This window comes from Passer domesticus, chromosome 7 (genome assembly GCF_036417665.1).
Source record: "Passer domesticus isolate bPasDom1 chromosome 7, bPasDom1.hap1, whole genome shotgun sequence".
Taxonomy (NCBI): domain Eukaryota; kingdom Metazoa; phylum Chordata; class Aves; order Passeriformes; family Passeridae; genus Passer; species Passer domesticus.
The window spans coordinates 18171687-18182917 of record NC_087480.1 but is presented as its reverse complement, the minus strand read 5'-3'; the positions used below and the strand labels follow the sequence as shown (position 1 = coordinate 18182917).

Here is an 11231-nt window from a genome sequence, read left to right as displayed (position 1 = left end):
GAGAGCCGCATGCTGAGGAGTTTCTTGCTGGCTAACAGGATCTTCTTGTGTACAGTGTCTTTATGAAATAAGGCTGTTTTCTCTCTCTGCTGTCTCTGAACACAGTCCCCATAATCTGATTATAAGAGGATGAACAGGGGTAGGCACGTGAGGTGTAAAAGCCGTTCAGCAACTGCTGTGTGAGTTTGTATTTGGTGGTTTTCTCCTGAATTTCTGTCCTCTAAGAATCCTCCGTGGTGAGTACTCACTGAGTACTCACTGTTTGGAGGTGGTGAGTGATGATGGATACTGAGATCACAGCTCAAGTCTGATGTTTGTTTGGAAACACAAGAAGTGAAGGGTGTTTTCCTCTTGTGCTTGGGTACTTTTCACGATGAAGGAGGGAGTCTCATGAGCCAAAGACTGGGATGACCTCTCTGCATTTGTCCTGCTCACAGTGACACCAGAGAGAGCATTGTGGAATGCATGTGCTGGCAGGGTCTCGTGCTGGCAGGTAAATTGGCTGATGGCTGAATAGATGACATCATTTTATGAACCTCCTAATTAAAAAGATTGATAATGAGAGAAAGGAAATGATTTCCTGAAGGGCCACTGCTGGCACGAAGGGTCCTGTGATTTAGCGATGGGCGAGCACGGAAGCGCTGCCAGGTTGTGCTGGCATCGCTTGGGAGCACTCTGGGGATCCGGGCGGCTGATGGATGGTGGCAGCACATCAGGGTTCAGAAGAGCTGGGCAGGATAAGGCCAATTAGCTGCCTGTGCTGTTAATTGATGGCTCTGCTGCTGGGGTGCAGTGGTTCCCAGCACAGGGGGTCACACAGCCCCTCAGAGCGAGCATTCCCTGTTTGCATGCTGCTCCATCCATCGCCTCCTCCTGCTGGAACCAGCCCCGTGCTGCAGCCTGGCTCTCCAAGAGTCTCCAAAGTGAAACGTGGGCTGCTAAAAATAGCAGCAGGCTGCCTGCATCAGCATTGAGGAAATAGGTCTCAGTGCAATCTCTCTCCCAACAACGCTGGAGGAAAACCAGGATGGCTGCCCAGCCAGCCCTGCTGCTGCATCCCAGCCCTGCTGCGCTCCAGCCTGGGCAGGGCAGAGCCCCCACCTGTTTGGTTTGGGGGTCTCCTCTCTCCCAAAGCATGGAACCATTTAGTCTGGTCTCAAACCCCTCAGGACTGACACAGTCTGAAACCTCTGCCTGGTGAGAGGTGCGTCAGGAGATAGAAATTGAGCGTTGTGCATCTTTCAGGGAAGAATTCCAGAATGTGGCTTTTTTCTGTAGATCTTTGCTCCGTGACTGGGATGAGGAGCTCCAGGTGGTGGGAGCAGCTGTGGGGATGCATGTACCACATATGTGCACTGCCTGGATCACATGTACCTGTGCTAGCAGCTGCTCTGGGGGCACCAATGGTGCTCAGCTCTGTTTCCTTCCCTCCAGCCCAGGGGATGTGAAGAGCCTGATGGAAGAAGGGATTAAAATTTAAGCTTGCTAAATGTGGGAGGGAAAACTTTGGTCTCGTACATAATGGCAGCTTCACCCCAAAAAGAGAGAGATAGGATGTGGAGCTGAACATTTCGGTTGACTGGAAAAGTAGAGCTCATTTGCCTCTTTTTCACAAGCTGCTGTGTGCCTGGGTAGTGCTATCTGCAAGGCCAGCCTGGGGTCTGGTGTGAGTGGTATCACTCAAAGCTAGAGCAGAACTGCATCTCTGAGGGCTTGGTCTGAAATGCTGGGGGTGAGAACCAGCCCAGTTTCCTTAAAAAAACAGCTTTTATGGCCTTACCCATTTCTGGTTTGCGTGTAAATTGGAGGAGCTGTTTCTTTTCCAAGGCCTGGAAAGGTCCAAGATCCACTCACCTATGGACCATGGAGAGTGTGCAGCTGGGATTGCTGCAGGTGCTGCTGCTGGAGCAGTTGGGACCCAGGGAGCTGCTGCCCTGGGCACAGTGCTGCGGGCTGGTGAGGGTCTCCTGCTCCTGGAGCTCCTGGCAGAGCCTCCTGGCTCCACACCCAGTTGGGCTGACCCCACGCTGGGATGTGGCTCCCGGCTCTGCCTTTTCGTAGTATCCAAGCTGCACTATTTCTCTTGCATCCCAAGAGCACTGAATAAAGCACCTAAATATACTCTGTGCTCTCTTTTTCTAAAGGAGAGGTTGAATGAGTCTCTTGCAAACAATTTTGTTTCTTTCATTTAAAAGAACAGCCTCCGCCCCCAGCCTGAGCTAAAGCACAGCATTTATCTTTTGTCATTCCTTTTTATTTTTTTGTTCCCGTGGATTTTCTCCTGGCAGCTGAGAACGAGCAGGCTTCAAAGACCCTGAAGGTGCGCGGGAACTGCAGGAACGGTGGCCGTCGGTGGAACCTCTTCAAGCCTGGAGCTGAGAAGCTGCAGATCGGTCGGGTAAGGAGCTGTGTGCAACGTGCCCTTGCCTGCTTCAGGGCTGGCATTTGCCTGCACTGGGCTTTGTGTTTATAGCAATATGCCTGACTAACAGCTTCCTCAATCCCTGGGTCCTTCAGCCACAGATGGGGATGGTTTTGGTTTGGTATTATTTTGTAGCAATAAAAGCTCAGGTGCACTGTGTTTTCCCCGAATCAGTGTCCCTTCCGTGTGTAGCAGAGGCTGTTGGACTGGCACTGGGCCTCCTGTGCCTGAGTGCTCCTTGCAGGTGGAGGGAACTGTGACGTTTCCCATCGCCTTCAGATCTGCTCCGTGGTTTTGATGGGTTTATTTTTTCTCCTTCCTTTTTTAGCCCTGTGTCCTTTGGGTTTGGTGCTGCTCCCAGCACCATCTCGGTAACAAATTCATGTCACTGCTTCTTTCCCAAAGTGTTTTGCAGGTATAGGCACAATCCACTTGGTTCTTTTTTTGTGAATGGTGCTTCTAGTGGGGGAAGTAAAAACTGTTGTGGGCCTGGGGATGTTCGTGTTTTCCTCTGGGAAAAATTCAGAAAAAATGGCAAAAATGGTGTAATTTGATATGTTTTCTTGCTTGGGTGGGGGTTTGGTTTTTTTGCTGTGCCCTGTGTTTGAAGTCTGGAGGCTTTGGTTATTTCATGGTCTTGTTTGGGATTTGTAGTGCTCGTGTCTGGTTTCAGTGGTACCCAACAGATCTGGGGTGTCCCAAACCCAACAGATTTCCCAGCCTGCAATGTGATGCAGGCAGAGTTTTCCTCTGAGTATGGCAGAAGAGGTTTAGCCCTTGTTGTTCTTGTAGGGCACAGGAACAAAGGATGGTGTGGGAGCCAGGAATTTCCCTGCTGGAGTGGAGAGGGGAGCTGACCTTTTCTTGTGTCCCTGTGGCTCTTTCCTACCCCACTGCTGTTCTTCCTCACCAGACCTTTCTTGTATCCCTTTCCCCTTTGATATTTGATGAGCTGCCTTCCTGAAATGTGATTTCCAGGGGGTCCCTGGCCTCTGTGTGTGCTGTTCCATCACAGTAAGTTGGCAGTGAGTGATGCTGACTTCTCCCTCCTCCTTGTGTTGGGTGTTGCTTTCCAGGGAACACATGCAGGGATGGACTGCTGGATTTTTGGTCACTTGTGACTTTCTGGAATTCCATCTTGCATCACTTCTGTTTTCTTTGCTGAGTTGTTATGGGCTGAGGTACAAAGGCAGAGGAGAGATAGACAAGGAGTTCAGCTCTTCTTTTTCTCCTCCTTCCCTTTGGGTCCTGCCTCGCTGCCGAGACATGAACTGCTCCTTTCAACTCAGGAAAGCTGTTCTGGTTTCAGACAAGCTGAACATCTAAAGCTTTGAACAAAGTTTTCCTGGAAGATGAAATGATCCCTATCCAATAAAGCTGTTTGTCCTTGGGGCCAGGATAAAGGCAGGTGACTGCAGAGCAGCAGGGCAGTGAAATATCCTGTTGTGCAGTGTGCAAGCCCTGCCTTGGAGTGTCTCAGGTGTGTTATCCATGAGCTGGGTCCCTGTTCAGGGTCTGCTACTGACCAGTGCATGGATGGATTTGGTCCCTAATTAATCACTTTATTACACCTTAGTTAACCACTTTATTAATCCTTTAAGAGAAGCCTTTGCAGCTTTCGTAGCTGTCCTGGAGGCCCTCCTGGAAGCCAAAGTGCTGTTTTAACACAAAATTGCTCCTAAATTATCTGTGCCCTGAGCATCCTAAAGCCAGGCCTGTTTCAGATTGCAAACAGAGCCCAGATTGCATCAGAGACCCTTAGAGAAGCTGTGAAAAACTGAAACCTCAGCAAACAAACACCCTGCTGAAGTCTGGGAAAGGTTAGCCAAGAAAGTGCTTCTCCTGTGGTGATAGCTGGGAAGGATGTGGAGCTGGAAAGGGAAGTGAGCTGCTCATGACCCCAGGGATCTGTGGGTGCTGTTTGACTCATGGCCATGCCAAAGACCTGTGGCCCCCTGAGGCAGAGAATTGGGTTTGGGGAGGTCTGTTCAGCTGGTTTTTAAATCATGGCAAGCAGGCAGCTCTGAAACCTTTGGTTTATAAATCAGAGGTGCTGTGCAAGTGCTGCAGGAGCAGGATACAGAAATGTGGCTCACAACAGCAGTGCTGGAAAACTCATCTGTCACCTCTGCTCCTAGCTCAGTGAAGATCTACAGGGCTGCACTTCACCTCTTGGCCAGAAAGATGTTTCTGCTCTGGCAAGATGTGTACATTTGGGGTGAGATTTGTGGGCCTGGGTGTCTTTTGTCAGGTGCTTTCATTGACAGCTGACACCAGTGAGGTGGCAGAGCAGTGCAGAAAGGAGGGATTTATCCTTACGAGAAAGAGTATCTGAAATCTGGGCACAAGCTGAAGAAGTTTTGTATGGAGTAGATAAGTTTATTGTTCCACTTTGAAGGTGGGAATAAGAAACTGAAGCACTGGAGAGTGGTACATGTGGAGCCATACAATACTTTTTTTAAAAGTTTATCTCCTAATTTAAGAATCAAGTAAAAATAAATAAGATCAGACTTCTAAAAGTTTTCAGTCTTTAATTTTTTTCCAGGGTACACTCTTCAGCCTGGAGAAAACTCTGTGTTGAAGCAGTTCATGTGCAGAGCATTTTGGTTTAGCACTTAGGTCACTTAGAGCCATTTGCTTTTATGGGAGCAGTTTGACACAATCAAGACCAACTTGCAGGAGACCTCAAGGTGCCCTGAACTGGAGGCTTTGTTGCAGCAGAGATCACAGAGTGCCCTGAAAGGCTGCCCTGACAGCACCCTCAGCATCTCTCCTGCCTCTGATTTACCCTCAGGCAGGTCCTGCCAGCTGGGATGTAGCTGATCCTGGAGCAGGGGGAGCAGTGAGCTCCTTCCTGCAGCTCCAGAGCAGTGCTGGGAGATGTCTGATGGATGTCAGAAACAGAGGGTGGCAGTCGCACCCTGACCCAAATCACTGGCCTCTGCTGCCCCTTGTGAGGGAACTTTTTGCTTCTTGTTAGCTGCCCAGTTAAAATCATCTCAGCCTTTTCCAGACAGATGCTCTGGGGATGTGCTCCAGGAGGAATCACAGAACCACCAGGCTGGAAAAGACCTTTGACATCGAGTCCAACCCCAACATCTCAACTAAACCATGGCACTGAGTGCCACATCCAATCTTTTTTTTTTAAAGAAGGGAGATTCAGGCCTTCCTGAAATGGGAAGCCTCCTCTCAATGTGTGTTAATTCTCTCTGTCTTTAATTTCCATCCTTTAGAGATGACCGCAGCCATTCCTATCCTCTGCTCCTTCCCTCCCTTCCTGCCCTGTGTACTTGTGTACCAGGGACTAAAGCCCAAATTTATATGCTGGAGGAAGCCACTGTTAATTAGCTAGACTGGAAACTTTGCATGAGAGGAGCTTCTTTGACATCCCCTATACCAATAATAGGCAGGCCTGCTGTGCAGAGGTGTTGAATATTCACAAAAGCCACCCCCCAGCCTGTCCTTTCTCCTCTGAACGTCAGGAGCTCTTTCCAGAGCCTGGTGGGGGGTTGCCAGAGTGATGATGGTGGATGTGCCAGTCTGCAGCTCCCCAGAGCTAAATCCCCACTGGCTGTGTTTATGAGGAATAGGAAATTCAGGCAACGTGCAGCCTGCAGGAGAACAGAGTGAAGGGGAAGTTGATTTGGGTGAGAGTGCTGCTTGATATTCAGGGCCAGCTCTCCTGCCTGCTATTTTTATCCTCTCACATAGTGCTGAGTGGGCAGTTTGGGCAGAGGGGGGATTTTTTTCCCTTTGCCAAGTGTTCTGCTCTGTGTTCCTGTGTACTTGGGCAGGAAGGGGGTTGTGCTGGGGCTCCTGGGCTGCAGCATCCTGGGACGTGAGTGGGATGTGATCTCAGCCAGATTTTGGAGCCCCCTGTGTCCCCGGGAACAGGCTGGGAGAAAAGCACAGTCCTAAGGCTTTCCTGGTGCTAATTAGTTTAAATATCAGTGTGGTGCTACAAGAGGTTTATGTGCATGTATGGAGGGCTGCCAGGAAAACAAACCCTCACTGAATCTTTCTTCCCTCATCTTAAATATTGAGTATTTCTGCTGGCAGGGTATGTCTGAGCCAGATATTTTATATCTTGATAAACCTATTCTGTTGCTCTACTTAGCAGTGCTCTGAAGTCTTTATGGAGTTGGTTGTTTTTAATACATTTAGCCATTTATAAATGTTTTTTACAAGTTCTGAAAAACTCAGTGTGCTGTTGCTCAAATAAATCAAAATTGGCTTGCTCATTCGAGGTGGAAACAGGGATTGAGCTGCAGAATATTGCAGTGCTGTGATCCAGCCTCATCTGTCTGCACGAGGAGTGCCCAGGCAGGGTCCCTGCACCCCTGGCTGCAGCACTTCAGCCTTTTCAGCACCTGAGCTGTGTCTGATCTGCTGGGTCTGGGAGCTGAGTGAGAGCTGCAGGTCAGCCCCGAGCCCATCCGCATCCCTCTGGCATGAACGGGCCTGCTCTGGGCTCCCTCCCCAGGGACTGCCATGAGGAGCACGGCAAAGCACACTTTGGGAAGCCTGGAACCAGAAATGAGTGCTATTTCCAACCTTACCATGCTCTGGGCATTTAGAAAAACATTCAGAATGCTGTGGTTTTGTGCATAAGCCCTGGTGACTTGGGTGTTCCTCCAGCAGTGCCATAACCCAGGTGTTCCCCAGCACTCCTGGGGACAAACAGGGCCTCAGTGACTCTGAATCTTGCAGGAAGGAGAAGTTTGAAATGACAAACAGTCACCTTTGAGTTGTGGGTTTATGTGCTGGGCAGCACAAGAGAGATTTGAAGTTCCAGACTCCTCAGCCCTTCAGCAGTTATGTATAAGTCTATATTAAGAAGAATCTCAGCTTCCAGTTCGTGATGGTTTTTATAGTGCCATTGAACCTCGGGGTGTCTCTGTGCAGCTGCAGGTGGTAGGTACTGCATCCTACATGGCATTAACTGTGTGCAGTGGTGACTGTACATAATCACTTCTATACTTCAAATGGAGCTCTCAGCCTAACTTTAAATAGCACTTTGGAATGGCTCCTTTTTCCTATTGCTCAGTAGTTCCACCTTGATTGCTCTGCTCCAACTCATTACTCAGCTCTGTCGCCGTGTTTCACTCTGGGATATGGTTTATACAAAAGAAGCTTTAATGTAAACTCAATTTGTGTTGCATTGCTAAAACCTTAATGACATTTTGCTTGGCAGCACTATAGACTCTGTGGTTTGCCCTTCCCCAGTGCACTGTGTTCCCAATAAACGAAAGGCCGTGGTAGGTGTAGCATGAAAAATCCCTGAGTAAATATTGGAACAAATGCTTTTGTAGTGCTTCCTAAGCCCTGGCTGTGCTTGTGATTCCAGGCCACCGTGGTGTCACCTGTGTTTAGCTGAAAAGGAGCTAAATTTGGGAAGGACAGGCAAAAGCACAGGTCAGAGCTCCAAAATGTGTTCTGTAGCTGCTGAGATTGGATTCTGAGATGCATCAGGTTTGAGATGCATGCCAGAAGTGCTGTGGGAGTCACAAGGTGGATGGATACACCCAGGAGGTCACCAGGGATGGTGAGGAGTGTGGTTGTGTGTGGCTCCCTGGACTCAGAGATGAGCTCTGGGTGCTTCACTGAATCACCAGCCTGACACAGCCCAGGGCAATTCCCTCGGGATCCTGGAGAGGCAGGAGCAGCATCCAGCTCCTGTGAGGAGCTCTGTGGTCCCACAGTGTCCAGAGCACTGCTTTGGCTCTGTTGATGACCTGGAAGGAACATCTGGGACCATCCCCTTTGCTTTTCACCCCAAGGTGTTCAATGGGATGATCCTCATGCAGCTTGGAAGGGGTTTGTTCATAAACCCCAAATCCAGAGCACCTGCACACACTGCTGAGGTGCTGGCACTTGGAAATTTGGGCTCACAGAGAAACTGCAGCTGCTCTGACTTTTGCTCTGCCCTTGGCATTCAAGAAGTTGAAGTGGATTTGGTAACACGCTGTCCCTAGTACCAAAGGTAGGAATAAAGGGTCTAATTTTGTCCCTGGTTTTGTTCTGCAGATTTATGGAGGTTTTCACATGTGAATTAAACTGGGATATTGACCCAACACTGTGCTTGTACTTGGAGGAGTATGAAATGAACAGGATAAGAGGCTGCAGAGGGGACTTGGGTATTATCAGTGCAGTCACATGGCCTGCAGTGAGCTCCTCGATGGGGCAGGGAAAGCTTCATCTCTTAATGGACTGCACAGAATACAGAGAATAATTCCCCTCATAAATCTCTTTCAGTCTCTAATATCTAGGGAAATAAATTATCCTGTTGTCCAAAAACCTTGAGAGATCAGTCTTTTCTGGACAAGAACAGCCATTTCATGGTAGCTCTGCTGTGCTAGGTTCAGGGATTGCACTGGAAAGGAGAGGGAATAACAACTGGCTGCAGTGCTGCTGTTCCCAGTGTGAAATCCCATTTGCCACCCAGGACCAAGACAGGCTGTGCAGCAGCACGTGCAGGGAGCATCCTCTGGGGACTGGAAGGCTGCAGGGATTGCACCTCTGTGAAGCACACAGACACAGCACAGCTCTTGTGGCCAGTAGGGACCACTTTTGGGGGGCCTTTGGCTCCTGGCCTTGGAGCACTCTTGCCCTCAGCAGTGGGTTTAACCCCTGAGAGTGGAGAGCTGCTTGGGCACAGGTTGCTTCCCAGGTGAAGCTGATTTTCCTGCAAATCTCTGAGCTCAGCCAGTGCTGTCTTTGCCCCAGCTTGCTGGCACTCCTGGTGTTGGGGTCCCCTGCAGGGCTGTCCCCAGGGATGCTGTGTGTCATCTGGGGAGAGACAGGGAAGCAGAACAATTGCTGCAAGCCAGCAAGGGGCTGCTGCAAGCTGCAGCTGGAGTGGGATGCCCAGGAAGAAGCTTCAAGAGGGATGAGTCCCCATGGGATGAGTTCCTTTCCACCCCTCCTTGTGCAAGGACTTCACCTAAAAGCAGGAGTGACTCCAGTGCTTGGTGTGGTGGGTGCTCCTTAGCTCTGCCTCTTCACACCTTTCCAAATTTTGAGGTGGGTTTAACCTTGCCTGGAGAAACAAACATGCCCCACTCTAGTCAGGAAGGGATTTGTCTGCCTTTTAGAGGGGACTTGCTGTGCTCTGGGGGTACTTGGTGTGTCTGAGGTGCTCAGATGTGGCAGCAGATATGTCAAATCAGTGTCACCATGGTGCTGGGAGGGGACTGAGTTGGGCAGTGAGCAGCACAGTGCAAGCAGGGCCAGGTGTCTTCCAGGCACCTGAACAGGCTGCAGGCAGGAGAAGTCCTCCAGCAAGCAGGAAAACAGACAAAGGTAAATGGAAGTGTTTGGAGCCTTCTGAGTGGCAGTGATGCCATGGGGTGCCCTGGCCATGCTGGGTGTTCTGGACTGCTGACCTAGAACAGAGACTGGACAGAGTTAAATAATAAAGTAGGGATTTATTAGGAGGCTTCAATAGATCTCCTTTGAGCAGCACAATAGCCCAGCCAGGGCTACACCCAAGAATTAACCAAAGTGGTCACAAAATAGATGACTGGTTACAGGGTCTCACACTTGTGTAAGTTTTGGTCTATTAATATATTGGAGGTAATTGTCCAATTACAGCTGTAGCTCATGAAGTTTTATCTTTCTTGTTTTTCTCTCTTTGGTCTATTGTTTGTGTTTTTGGGCTTGAGATTTGGATCAATTGTGTTTGGGTTTCTAGTTAGAGCAGGAATTGTTTTGTCTCCCTGCTCTGTGCAGAGCTCACCATTCCCTGATATGAAGCCCAAACCCACACACTAAAGCAGCACAGAATCTGAAAAATGTAAAAGCTCAGACCTGAGGCATCAGTGGCACAGGCAGTGCTGGCAGCAGCTGTGCTGGGGGATTGCCTTTGCCTTGGGAGTGGGGGCTGTGTGTACCACTGCTGGCTCCAGCAGCTCTGGAGATTCCCCAGGACAGGCCTGGGCTCGGCACTGGGGGCTTCCACCCCACAGTGACCCCCTGGAAGGTTGAGACACCAAAGCAGAGCTCTGTGAACATTCGTTTGGCATTTTGTTGCCATCAGAGCTGCTGCACCGTGTGCTGTTGGGTGTTTGCCTGGTGCTTGCTCTGTGATTCCCTGCTGGAACACAGCACAGCACAAAGCTGTCCTTCCAGTGCAGGCTAAGAAAGATATTCCTGGCCTCTCCTCCCATCCCTGGCAGCTCAGGGATTTGTGCAGGTGAGAAATTCCTGCCTAGCAATGAGGAGGGAGAGCTCACAGGCTCTGTCCCTGCCCTTCACCGTGGCTGGGCTCTGCAGGGGTTGAGCTGCTCGTGTCGCTTCCCCCCTTAGCCATGGCCTTGGGACTCCACACCTTCATTGCTCTGGGGCTTCCCTGGAGTCACTGAGTGTGGGAAGTGGGAAATGAAATGCCTCAAGCCCTCTTCATGTTGGATGGAGGGATGGCTGAGGCGGAGGGATGAGGGGGGACAGCAAAGGGAGATGTCCCAAGTGGACCTGAGCAATCATCCTGCCCAAATGTGGAGTTCTTGCTTGGGCAGCACCATCCTGGGAGTGAAGGAAGAACCTGGTACTTTCCAAACATCATCTGCTAAAACTAACATGGCTAATTCCTCTGGCTCATTTGGCTCTGCAGACTAGGACAGTGTTCATCCCACCTTTACAGTGTTTTGCAGTGACAAAGTTCTTGTAGAAATGGATTTTGTCCCTCTTTTCCCAGGAGTTGGGACTTGGACAAGAAGAACCAGCAGTTGGAACCTTCTGTTTTTAGGATTTATTTCCATCCATGCTTTATTTGAGCCATCTCTTTCTTTTCTAAGATATCTCACATTTT

The 11231-nt window shown here is 49.8% G+C and overlaps 1 protein-coding gene across 6 annotated transcripts in view; it reads left to right on the top strand.

The window, feature by feature from the left end:
• The first annotated feature begins 2288 nt into the window (after window positions 1-2288).
• ARHGEF9 (Cdc42 guanine nucleotide exchange factor 9) overlaps window positions 2289-11231 on the top strand; it is a 162909-nt gene continuing 153966 nt past the window's right edge. For all 6 annotated transcript variants that reach the window (XM_064427237.1, XM_064427238.1, XM_064427236.1 and 3 more), the window contains exon 1: window positions 2289-2398. The gene's annotated coding sequence lies outside the window, so the exon portion shown is untranslated. The remainder of the gene's footprint in view (window positions 2399-11231) is intronic.